Source organism: Erythrolamprus reginae, chromosome Z (genome assembly GCF_031021105.1).
Source record: "Erythrolamprus reginae isolate rEryReg1 chromosome Z, rEryReg1.hap1, whole genome shotgun sequence".
NCBI classification, from domain to species: Eukaryota; Metazoa; Chordata; class Lepidosauria; order Squamata; family Dipsadidae; genus Erythrolamprus; species Erythrolamprus reginae.
This window is the reverse complement of record NC_091963.1, coordinates 41,870,001-41,880,941: the sequence shown is the minus strand read 5'-3', so window position 1 is coordinate 41,880,941 and position 10,941 is coordinate 41,870,001. Positions and strand designations below refer to the sequence as shown.

The 10,941-nt window shown below is 38.6% G+C and overlaps 1 long non-coding RNA gene across 8 annotated transcripts in view; it reads left to right on the top strand.

Annotated features, from left to right (window-relative positions):
* The first annotated feature begins 1,206 nt into the window (after positions 1-1,206).
* The window catches only part of LOC139154940 (uncharacterized), a 64,881-nt gene continuing 55,146 nt past the window's right edge, over positions 1,207-10,941 (top strand). For 5 of the 8 annotated variants that reach the window (XR_011556992.1, XR_011556989.1, XR_011556986.1 and 2 more), the window contains exons 1-2: positions 2,727-3,161; positions 7,570-7,657. This is a non-coding gene — a long non-coding RNA (uncharacterized lncRNA). Of the gene's footprint in view, positions 1,268-2,337; positions 2,429-2,726; positions 3,162-3,512; positions 3,631-7,569; positions 7,658-10,941 lie in introns of those variants that run through there. The other 3 variants (XR_011556991.1, XR_011556990.1, XR_011556987.1) reach the window with 3 other exon arrangements.

Below are 10,941 nucleotides of genomic sequence, written 5' to 3'. Positions count from 1 at the left end.
CTAATCTCCATCCAGGAGGATCATTGTGGTAGGAATAAAATAGGAGGTGAGATGGCTATCACAGAATCAAGTGAGTTGATTCTTTGAAGAAAGGTCAATGAATAAATTAGATCAAGGATTCAAATAAATAGATTTAAAGCAATGTCTTAGTGTTTTAATTTCCAGTTTAATCAGTGTACTGTTGCTGTGTTGTAAAAATCATGAAGCAAAAAAAGGTTACGGCATCTAAAGTCTTATACAAATGGACTATGTGATTGGTTTTGGTTACCATAATAATTGTGTTAACTTTAATCGTACCACATTATCCTGTTTGTATAGTTTATAGCATGTATACCCTGTATTTCAGGGTAACCACTGCCCATTCTACAGATTAAGGTTAAAGATTCATATATTTGGGGGAAAGTATACCATACTGTCTTTCTACCAAAACTAACATGTGTCCTAAAAAATGATAGTCTCACTATTCTGTCACTAGAAATTAAAGGAAACTGAATTATTGCTAGTATTCCAGTACAGTATATTGGATTTGAAAATAAGAAAATAAGTGAGAATTAATACTGAAGTGTCAATCTATTATCTGCAACAAACTCACTTGGAATAACTTGCAATAGAAATTAGAAGTTTTCTTTCCAAGTTACTTTATAAAAACCACAGCTTTTGTATAGTTTAGGTCTCTTTGAAAAGTTACTTTTGAAATATATTTCACTGTACCATTCTATAAACATTCATTCACGAAGCAGCTCCACTAGAGAAAAGAGGACAACTTCTGAATAATCATACATTAACCTTCAGTCCACCTCTGGAGAACCAAGATTGGTCCAAGGCCTCAACAATTTCAGCAAAGTTGTCAAAATTTAGAACATGAAGAATATATTTAAGTCAAGCATTTTTAACTACTTTTGATTTCAGTAGTGTATTTATACTAATGCTTTCAGCACAATTTTGCAGCCTCACAAAGGACCTTAATTTTCCTGTTAAAACAATGGGACTAAGGAACATTTAAATTAGGATGAATTATGTGAAGATAATTTGAATTTACATATACTATTACTGCTAAAGTATAATTTGTTTAATTACAGCTTGTAAATTGCAGCTAATTTCCTTCATATGTTGCTGTCTTAGCTGCCTAATTAAACCAATTTCCCCAAATTTCAGTGTCATCAGCCAATAAGAGTGTTACTGAAATTTCAGAGATCAATAGGTTGAGGACCCTTTCTTTTTTTCCAGTGGCATCCCTCTCTCCATTTTCCCTTCAATAACTTGAAAGGTAAGTTAGACTTTAACATGACTGGTATCAGTCCAGCACACTATAAAGAACAAATTACAGTGTATCCACTAAACCAGAACCAAGTTATGTTGTAGTTTAGTTGATTAGAATGTGCTCATAATCCCAATGTTGTCAGAGAAGAACAGGCTATGGAAGTCTGCTTTATCTGCATTACAACTAACATTTCACACAGTGCTTAAATATGAAAGTTTAACCTTAAAAAGATGGTGACAGGTTCTCTCACTCAAATCCTGTATATTTTTGCTACATTTTCTTTTGTGTTTAAAGTCTTAAATTTACAATTTTTTGTATTTAGCAAAAAATACATGTTATCAATCAAACATTTTGATTTTATGATTAGCATATTATAGTAAATGCCTATAGTATATTTGTTATATTGCTACTTCTACAGGATCATTGCCGTGTTATTCTTCAAAGCTTCATTGTGTTGGGTGATAAGAAAGAATCTTGACTTTGCTGAACCCTTTCTTCTTCCTTGGTTATCAGCATTATTCTAAGTTCTCCATTTATAAAACAGGAACAACTTCTCCCAGTATATCTTGAGAGTATAGAACAAATTAACACAGAGTTCCCATCTTAGGTGTAAATAATCAGGCTTAAATTATCCTGCTTCAAACACTTTATGCAAACACACTTTTGAAAAGGCTCTAAAGTTGGGAAAGGTGGAAGGAAAGAATGACCAGCAGCAAGGTGGACTTAGTTACAGTGGTGGTGAGTGCACCTGAAAAAACAAGATAGGGATAGATCATCATGGAAAAAATCTATCCATGTGGTCGCTAGAAGTTGAAAACTCCTAATCAATCAATCAGCACCTTAATCCCCTTTAAGGTTCAGCAGCTTTTTGAGTGAGTAAGGAAGGAGCAGGAATTTGTATGGACTCCTGAGAGATTTCTTGTATTCTAGGGGTTCCAGATTGTTGACCTTGGCGATAGAAAGTCCTCGCTTCAGTCCCTCCGGGAAATCAGAGGGCGGGCCTGAAAGCAGCCACACACTCACTTGGCTGTTTTTTTGCTGGTTCTTAGGAAGTTAAGAGGCGCCTTGAAACCCTTGGGGGAGGCGGCTTTTCGGAAAAGCTCCAGAACCCGCGGCAACTATCTGAATACTTCCGAGTAGAGAAGTCCGGACACCCAGTATTTAGAGGTTTGAACGACACACACACACACACACTCGCTGACGTCGTCTCTCTGCTTTCCTCTTCTCTTGGATTCCTGCGGTTGACAGAAAATCGCTTTCCAAACACAGAAATTATAATTGATACCTCATCAGGAAATTAAAACGAGGCAGCAACCCTAATCCTTAACATGCTTTCTCCAAAGTTAACTCCCTGAAAACCACCTTACTCCAGAGAGAAATGGGGGCCTTCTGGCCTTGTAAGGGAACCTGACAAACTTTCCTATTCTGGGAAGAAGTTTTTTGTCTATTAACCTCCTGCCCGATGTGCTCCCAAGTTCTAATAAAACCTGTTGGTTCGGGGTTACAAAAGGAGGTGGCATATACTGTGCCTGGGATCTTCTGATGTCCTTAGCATTGTATAATTGCTCCGTTGGATCACTGGCACTCCAGTAAAAGTAGATCCCATTGTTTTTCCCGCTTCCCGGTATGATCAACCGCGAGGGTTACTAAAACTACATATGGGTGTTTTATGAATGATCCCCATGGCGAATAATCTTGAAAGACTCGGCAAACTGAGTGAGGTGGTCGTAAAGAGAGAGCCTGTCCGCAAAGCAGCACAAGAGAAACTGGATTCTGTCAATCCCTACTTGATAAGACCCTTTGCTTAAATTCTATCAACTTTTCCTTAGTCTCCCGCTGAATTCCTCTTCCGTCGCCAAGATTTAAGACGATTTCCACCACGCCGAGTTGGAAACAAAGAGTGAGTACAATTCCGAGTCACCCGCCTCGTAGCCTTTTCTATTATTCCGTTTACAGCGGCTTTTCTAATCCTATTTTCAGCTTTCACGGTATTTAGAAACTAGTGCTGCTTTGCCCTAAATCAGAGATTTAAAAACTTGTATACCACCAGTACTTGACAAAACAAACAAACAAATAAATAAAAAAACTTGACAACTTTAAGACTTGTGGACTTCAACTCCCAGAATTCTCCAGCCAACATAGCTCCAGCATAGCTGACTGGAGAATTCTGGGAGTTGAAGTCCACAAGTCTTAAAGTTACCAAGTTTGGGGACCTCTGCTATTGATAGGCTAATTTTTCAAGAAGTAAGCGTGGCAAACGCAGGTGTGTGGGGGTAGCGCTCGCTAAGAAACAGCAGAACTAATTGCGTTATCCTTGAAGGTCTTTTTCAAGCGGAACTCGGTCTCCGAGATCTGGAAATGATCAGGAGGTGGGCGCAGAGTTAAAGTATTTTGTATCTTGTTGCTGCCATCTCATGAACGTTCTTATTTGTGCAGCTCTTATTTTGTAGCCCTGCATTGGGCTTCCGGGTCTTTTCCTTTTCTTTCTCTTTTCAACCTATTGACTTTAAATTTGCGGGCAGTATACTGGGAATAAGCTCCCTACTTTTCACTTCGTCGAAGTCAAAAGTAGTCAAAATTAGATTTTTAAGCGTGCAGGAGGGATCGGGGAGTGAAGTTTGTGTGTCTTTTCTTCTTTTGGACTTACTGTTTTCAGGGGTGAGATCCTACTCTTCAGGTGATGTTGGCCAGGTGTATTTATGGTTATTTAAATATAAATGTTGATTTAACTGAGTCCAGAATGTTAGAACTCATGGTCATAAACTCACTGAATGATAACTCACTGGATCAAAAATAAGGTTGGTTTATACTGAACCACCAAGTAGCCAAGCACTATTTCACTTTCATGTTGTGCAATCAAGTTAACAGCTGTTAAGAGGGCCCAAACTTTCAAAATGCCCAAACAAAATTTCCTTCTAGAATTGGCTGTAGCAGGAGCAATCATTTCTATGTATCTAGACGCTTTCCTCCCAACCTTACTTCAGTCTTCTCAGCCTGCATTAAGCAAATTTACCCTAAGGATTTAACTTATTATATATAATTTATTATTTAAAATATGAATATCAAAAGTATATTTAAGAACCTTGTGATATCTGAAAGATTTGCAGCATAATTTCTGGTTTTGCATCACAGACTTTTTCATGGCTAATAATGGTAAAAACAAGGAACACAATTGTTATCCAGTGCACATTTGTTCTGGAAATACAACAGTTCCACTGATTACAGTTTTTTTTTCTTAAATCCCCATTCTGTCATAATATAAATGTATCAGTAACCTTTAAAGTGCTATTGCACTATAACCTAATGTAGGTACTAATCTAAACCAAAATATAGCTTGCATGTTTATGATTTAGAAGTTGAGTGAACTCAGCCAGTCTTGGTTTAGTCTGTAAAAATGATTATGCAGACCATAGCTCACAGAATTGTATGAATCCAGTTTATTGGGGCATACTTGCTTCTCAGAGTTCTGCATTCCTATGTCAATTAAAGTAGGGGTTCATTCAGAAGCATTGCTTTCTGAACAAGCACGTCGTATTTCACATTTCCCCTTTTTAAAAATGTTTTTTCCATTGTCCTTTGATCATGGCAACAGATGTGAACAACTTTTTGATGTGTATGTGAGTGTGTGTGTGTGTGTGTGGATAAAATAGAAACCAAGGATCCCTCCCAAAATTGGTGCTGTCCAGATGTGTTGGATTACAACTGCTACTAATCCCAACCAGCACAAGAGATGTATCTGTCCATACTGCTTCCACTTTTCCTCACTTGCCATTCTATTTTTGAGAGAAAATGCAAGACTTTTACATATGTAACAGGCAAATTTAAGTTTTAAAAAAGTATTCTATAGTTGTGATTAGCCAATTTTGCAAAATTTCAAAGATCTAACATTTAAACAATGGTTTTGAAATGTTTACATATTTTAAACCAGATTAGTTCAGCTCAGCTTGCCTTCCAGTTTCATTAAATTTCAGTGCCCATCATCTCAAGCCAGGATAATAAAATATTGGTTTGTCAGACTGTTATGAGAGATAACGTCAAATATATTTGGAGGATTCCCAAATTTACCTTAGCCTATTGAATGAACTCAGCCCATGTAGTCAACATATAGTCAACATATTGGCTCAGCTAGATGCCATCTCTAAAATGGGTGAGCTGAGTAAATCATAGTGTGGGGTTTTTTTCTTTCTTTCTCTGTTCAATCATGTTGGTTTTTCAGAAACTGCACGGACTAATCTGTGAGGTTTTGTTGGCAAAGTTTTTCTGAAGTTGTTTGTGATTGCCTCCTTTTTAAGAGAGAATAAATAGTTCAAGGTCACCCATCTGTCTTCACAGCCAAGGTCTCTCTATTTCTAGCTGATGCCTTTAGCCACATCAAGGTAACTCTGTAGTTTAACATGATTCAAAACTAAACACTGAGATATGCTCACATCAAACTCTTTCTCAATCTGACCATTTCTCTCAGTGTTGTTATACACATGAAGTAGATAAGTGGGCACCTCAAAATATTTTTCTAAAGGGAAATCACTTTTCTTTCACTTCAATTAAAAAAAAAAAAAAAAGGCTTCCCATGTATTTTGTATCCTTCAATGAGCCAGTAGAATCTTGGGGCAGATAATGTAGCTGAATCCAGAAAGTGTTAACTATTGTGTGGGGGAGGAGCAGTGTTCCCTCTAATTTTTTTTGGGGGGGGGGGGGGCGGAAAAGTATACTGTCTGAGCGGCAGTCCCTTCGGGACTGGGCGGCACAGAAATAAATACATAAATAAATACATAAATAAACAAACAAATAAACAAATAAAAACCCCACCCTGTTGTGCCTCAGAGAATTTCAGAATAAAATACTGTACTGTGTGTCTATAACAGTGAGCTCATAAAAGGGCAACTCTATCAATATCAAAATGCCACTTAAATAGTTGAGCTAGTTTCAAACTAGATTTTGATTTTCTTTCTCTCTTCCTTACTCCCATTCTTTTTCTTTTCCTTCCTCTCTTTTTTCTATCTGTTTCTCTCTCTTCCTCTCTCTCTCCTTCCCTCTCACTCTTTCCCTCTCGGCTTCTGGGCAGGTTTGGAAAACTCTGAGTTGATGATGATTTTTAAGTGAGCGATTGCTCACTGCTCAGCTTAGAGGGAACTATGGGGAGGAGGAAAGCTGGCTATAGGTAGGTATGTTGGGTTCCTCTGTTCCTTTTTGAGGGGTGGGGGGATGTTGAGCCATGTGTTAATGCAAGTTAATGAAATATTTCAGCTATGCTGCTCTGGTGCATCTCTTCCCCAGCAAACATACCACCTCCCCCTTTTCTCTTTTCTTCTCCTTCATGAGCTTCCTGAAGCACCTTTCAACTTCAAGGGCTTTACACCAATATAAACCAGATCCAGAGCAGAGCGGCTTTTCCTCCCCGCGCCTCCCCCCCTCCCCTCAGATCTAAACTTAAAACATGTATCGTAGATCAGTTTTCATCCTGTGAATTTAGGCACAACCCCGAGACCTGTCTTTTCAAAGAGAGTGGAGGCTGGAGTCTGCTATATTTAATCCAGTCAGATATTAAATGTCCTCGGGTTTGAATCACGAATTTCAAACAGGAATCTGGAAATGGGGGTAATGACAGATTTTTCCCCCTCTCCCCTTTTTCAAACAGTTAGGATAAGAAAGAGGAGCGGGGGGGGGGGAACTTGCTTTGATTTCGGGACGAAAACAATAAAATCCTTTTCCCAACACAAGAGAAAGTATCCATGGACAAAAGTAAATGAGGGAATGTGGAGGATTTTTCATGAGGCCCAGTGCAATTTTAAAACCTATGTTTTCCTTAATATTTATAGGCTAAGGTAAAATTGCCTTCAACCTGGGTTTGATTCCTGATGGCTTCATGGATATTTTCATATTGTTTTCTTGGCAGGAGTTTTGTAAATATCTGTCACAGCCTTATTTTATGGAGGGTTTTTCAACCTCCCAGTCTAGCTTATGGCACAGATGTTCCTGATGGTGCTGTAGCTTCCAAATCTAGGTAAATGTATAAATGTTAGCCCCAGTCTTCTCATTTATCTTATTTTCCATATTGTGATGTGTCTTATTTCTGTTTATTGGGATAGATTCATACTTTGTCTTTATTAATTTTGTTAATTTGAATGGGACTTAAATCAGTTTTAAGGATAACTATTTTAAACTCCTTAGCATCTGTGAGAATATGACCATATTTGGATCTAACCTACATTATAATTAGTATTTTAGAAAAGTAACAATATTTGCTTGTGTTAGAAAATGTAACAATGAGACATGTGATATATTAATGGATTAAACCTGCACTTCCACAGCCACCTACTCTGAGCATCATTTAGCTGATTCCAAGAAAATACAGGATTGCTGAATGAGACTCCGTGGGACCTTTCTCAGTAGCCACAGGTATAAAATTTCTGATTTAGGAGATATACATTTTTGTCAAATCTATGTTTATTTCAGTTCGGAGGACAGATCCATTTCTCCTTCTCATAATATGTAAAGGAATAGTATTTTTTAAAGGGTGGTGAATAATCTGATTAAATGTCCAGGAAATTAAACATTGTTCAAAATATTATCAGATATTTAAAGTTGACATTAATGAAGTCTGGAGAAAAAGTATATTTTCCCAGATCCTCTTTTTCCAGCAATATTTTAACATGTAATAAAAAAGCCTTTGCTCTCAGTTGTCTTCCAAATACATGGATTCAAAGCTTGCTGATACGAATTCTACAATAACTGTTTTACAGTCCCATCTTTGAAATTCTTCAATCTAGAACTGTTCTTGACAGCCACAGCAAAGGACTATTAGCCACTAAAGGACTTGGCAAAAATGTATGCTAACTTTAAAAGAAATACTAGTGACCACATTTCTCACCATGCTCTGTGTTGACATAAAAAGTAGAAGGGAGATTATGGCCATATGGAGATGAAAAACAGATGACTCTCCTGGGGTTAAGTTGGGACCCCAGTTTTATGGGGTCCCAGCCCCAGAGTACAGGGTTCAACTAATAGATCCATTGCAAACAAAAACTCTGAGGTAGATGAATTCCTCAAAAGGATAGCCTTTTCGAAATACAGTGATACCTCGTTTTACAAACGCCTCGTCATACAAACTTTTCGAGATACAAACCTGGGGTTTAAGATTTTTTTGCCTCTTCTTACAAACTATTTTCACCTTACAAACCCACCGCCGCCACTGGGATGCCCCACTTCCGGACTTCCGTTGCCAGTGAAGCCCCCGTTTTTGCGCTGCTGGGATTCCCTTGAGGCTCCCCTCCATGGGGAACCCCGTCTCTGGACTTCCGTGTTTTTGTGATGCTGCAGGAGAATCCCAGCAGCACAAAAACGGATGCTTCGCTGGCAACAGAAGTTCGGAAGTGGGGTTTCCCAGCAAGGGGAGCCTCATTGAAATTGCAGCATCGCAAAAACATAGAGGTCCAGAGGTGGGGTTTCCCATGGAGGGGAGCCTCAGGGGAATCCCAGCAGCACAAAAACGGGTACTTCGGCTGGCAAAAGGGATGAATTTTGGGCTTGCACGCATTAATCGCTTTTCCATTAATTCCTATGGGAAACATTGTTTCATCTTACAAACTTTTCACCTTAAGAACCGTGTCCTGGAACCAATTAAGTTTGTAAGACAAGGTATCACTGTATCAGTCACATAGTTCAATCAAGGCAGAGTCAGATGGTCTGGTGACATCATTCCTCTGACCAGGTGTAAGGATATTCTTGGTTCCCAAGAGAAAGCATTTTATTTTGACTGCACAACCCCAGCTATCCCTAATCTCTCCTCCCTATCCCTGGCTCCAGATGGCTTCAGCCAGATCAGCTTTAGGATCGACACCTTCTCTTAAACCTCATCATCCATTGTGTAGGTGCTTTAAGTTGTAAGTTAATATCAGATAGCCTATTAAAAGCTTCCCTGTACTCCAAGGGATAGATTTGGGATTCTTGAGAAGATCCTTGGTATCCCTCCTGCCAAAAGGAAGTAATTGCAAAAAATCAATTACTAAAAACCAAATGTGTTTTGTGCCCACAGCAGGTAGAGGGGCCAAGAAGATCAGATTAGATTCCTATACCCAGCCCTTACTTGCTGGTATGCATTTCAGATAGAGCAGAACACATGGTTTTTGCTGAAGGCACTATTTTTGAAGTGAACAAGAACAATCGGTCATAGGTGAGTTTGCTATGGGCAAGAAGTTACGGAACCGTCTTCTGTGTCACATATCCCAACGACCAGTCAGAGCCCACAGAGTTGGCCTTCTCCAGGTCCCGTCAGCCAAACAACGTCGGCTGGTGGACCCTAGGAGAAAGAGCTTCTTTGTGGCAGCTCCAATTGTGTGGAACTAACTCCCCCTGGAGATTCGCACTGCCCCTACTCTCCTGGCCTTTCGCAAGGGTCTAAAAACCTACCTTTGCCGGCAGGCCTGGGGCCATTGAGCTTGACACTCTGCTCTGGCTGATTGTTGGTTTGATAGTTGATGATTTGTAGCTGTACATTTTCTTTTAAAGGTTAGGTTCTTTTAGTTGAGCTAGGTGGTTTTTAACTTTTTTGGACTTAGTATGTTTTATACTGTTTTATACATGTTGTAAGCTACCCCGAGTCTTCAGAGAGGGGCGGAATATAAGTCCAAGTAATAAATAAATAAATAAATAAATAAATAAATAAATAAATAATACATTCTGCTTTCCTTTCCTTGAGAAATGGCAAATTTCTTAACTCGTGCCATCAGTGGGTTGCTGTGGTGGTACAGTGGTTAAAATGCAGTATTACAGGTTAATTCTGCTGATTGACAACTGCCAGCAATTCAGCATTTCAAGTCCCACCAGCTCAAATCTTCCATCCTTTAATATAGGATTGTTGTGGGCAATATGCTGACTTTGTAAACTGCTTAGAGAGAGCTACAGTATAAAGCACTATAAAGTGGTATATAAATATATTGCTATTGCTATTATCCTCCTCTGTCTCTGTCTCAGTCTTTCTCTCTGTATCTTTCTCTCTGTCTCCCTCTGTTTCTCTGTCTCTGTCTGTCTCTCTCTCTTTCTGTCTCTTTCTTTCTTTCTTTCTTTCTTTCTCCCTCTCTCTCTGTCTCAATGTTTGTCTCTCTGTCTCTCTCTCTCTCTGACACACACACCTCCCTACCTTTTGAAGCCAAGAACTGAGTTTAAACCAAAACCAGAGTGCCCCTTTTGTCAGACTGCTATTTGCATTAACAACCATCTAGGATTTTTATATCCATGAACAAACATCTATACTGCTCAAAAAAATAAAGGGAACACTCAAATAACACATCCTAGATCTGAATGAATGAAATATTCTCATTGAATTCTTTGTTCTGTACAAAGTTGAATGTGCACAACAGCATGTGAAATTGATTGTCAATCAGTTTTGCTTCCTAAGTGGACAGTTTGGTTTCACAGAAGTTTGATTTACTTGGAGTTATATTGTGTTGATTAAGTGTTCCCTTTATTTTTTTGAGCAGTGTATTTTGGATTGGAAGTGGTTGTCAGTTTCCAGAAATTCATTGCATTTGAATGAGAACTACTGATATGCCTGACAAGAAAAATATGCAAACTTCCCAATTAATTTTTCATATATTGCTGCATACTTGTTAGAAACCTCAGGAGGATTCACTTCCCCAACATTTAAATTATTGTGGTTACAAGATGAAGTACTTGAGCAGCAA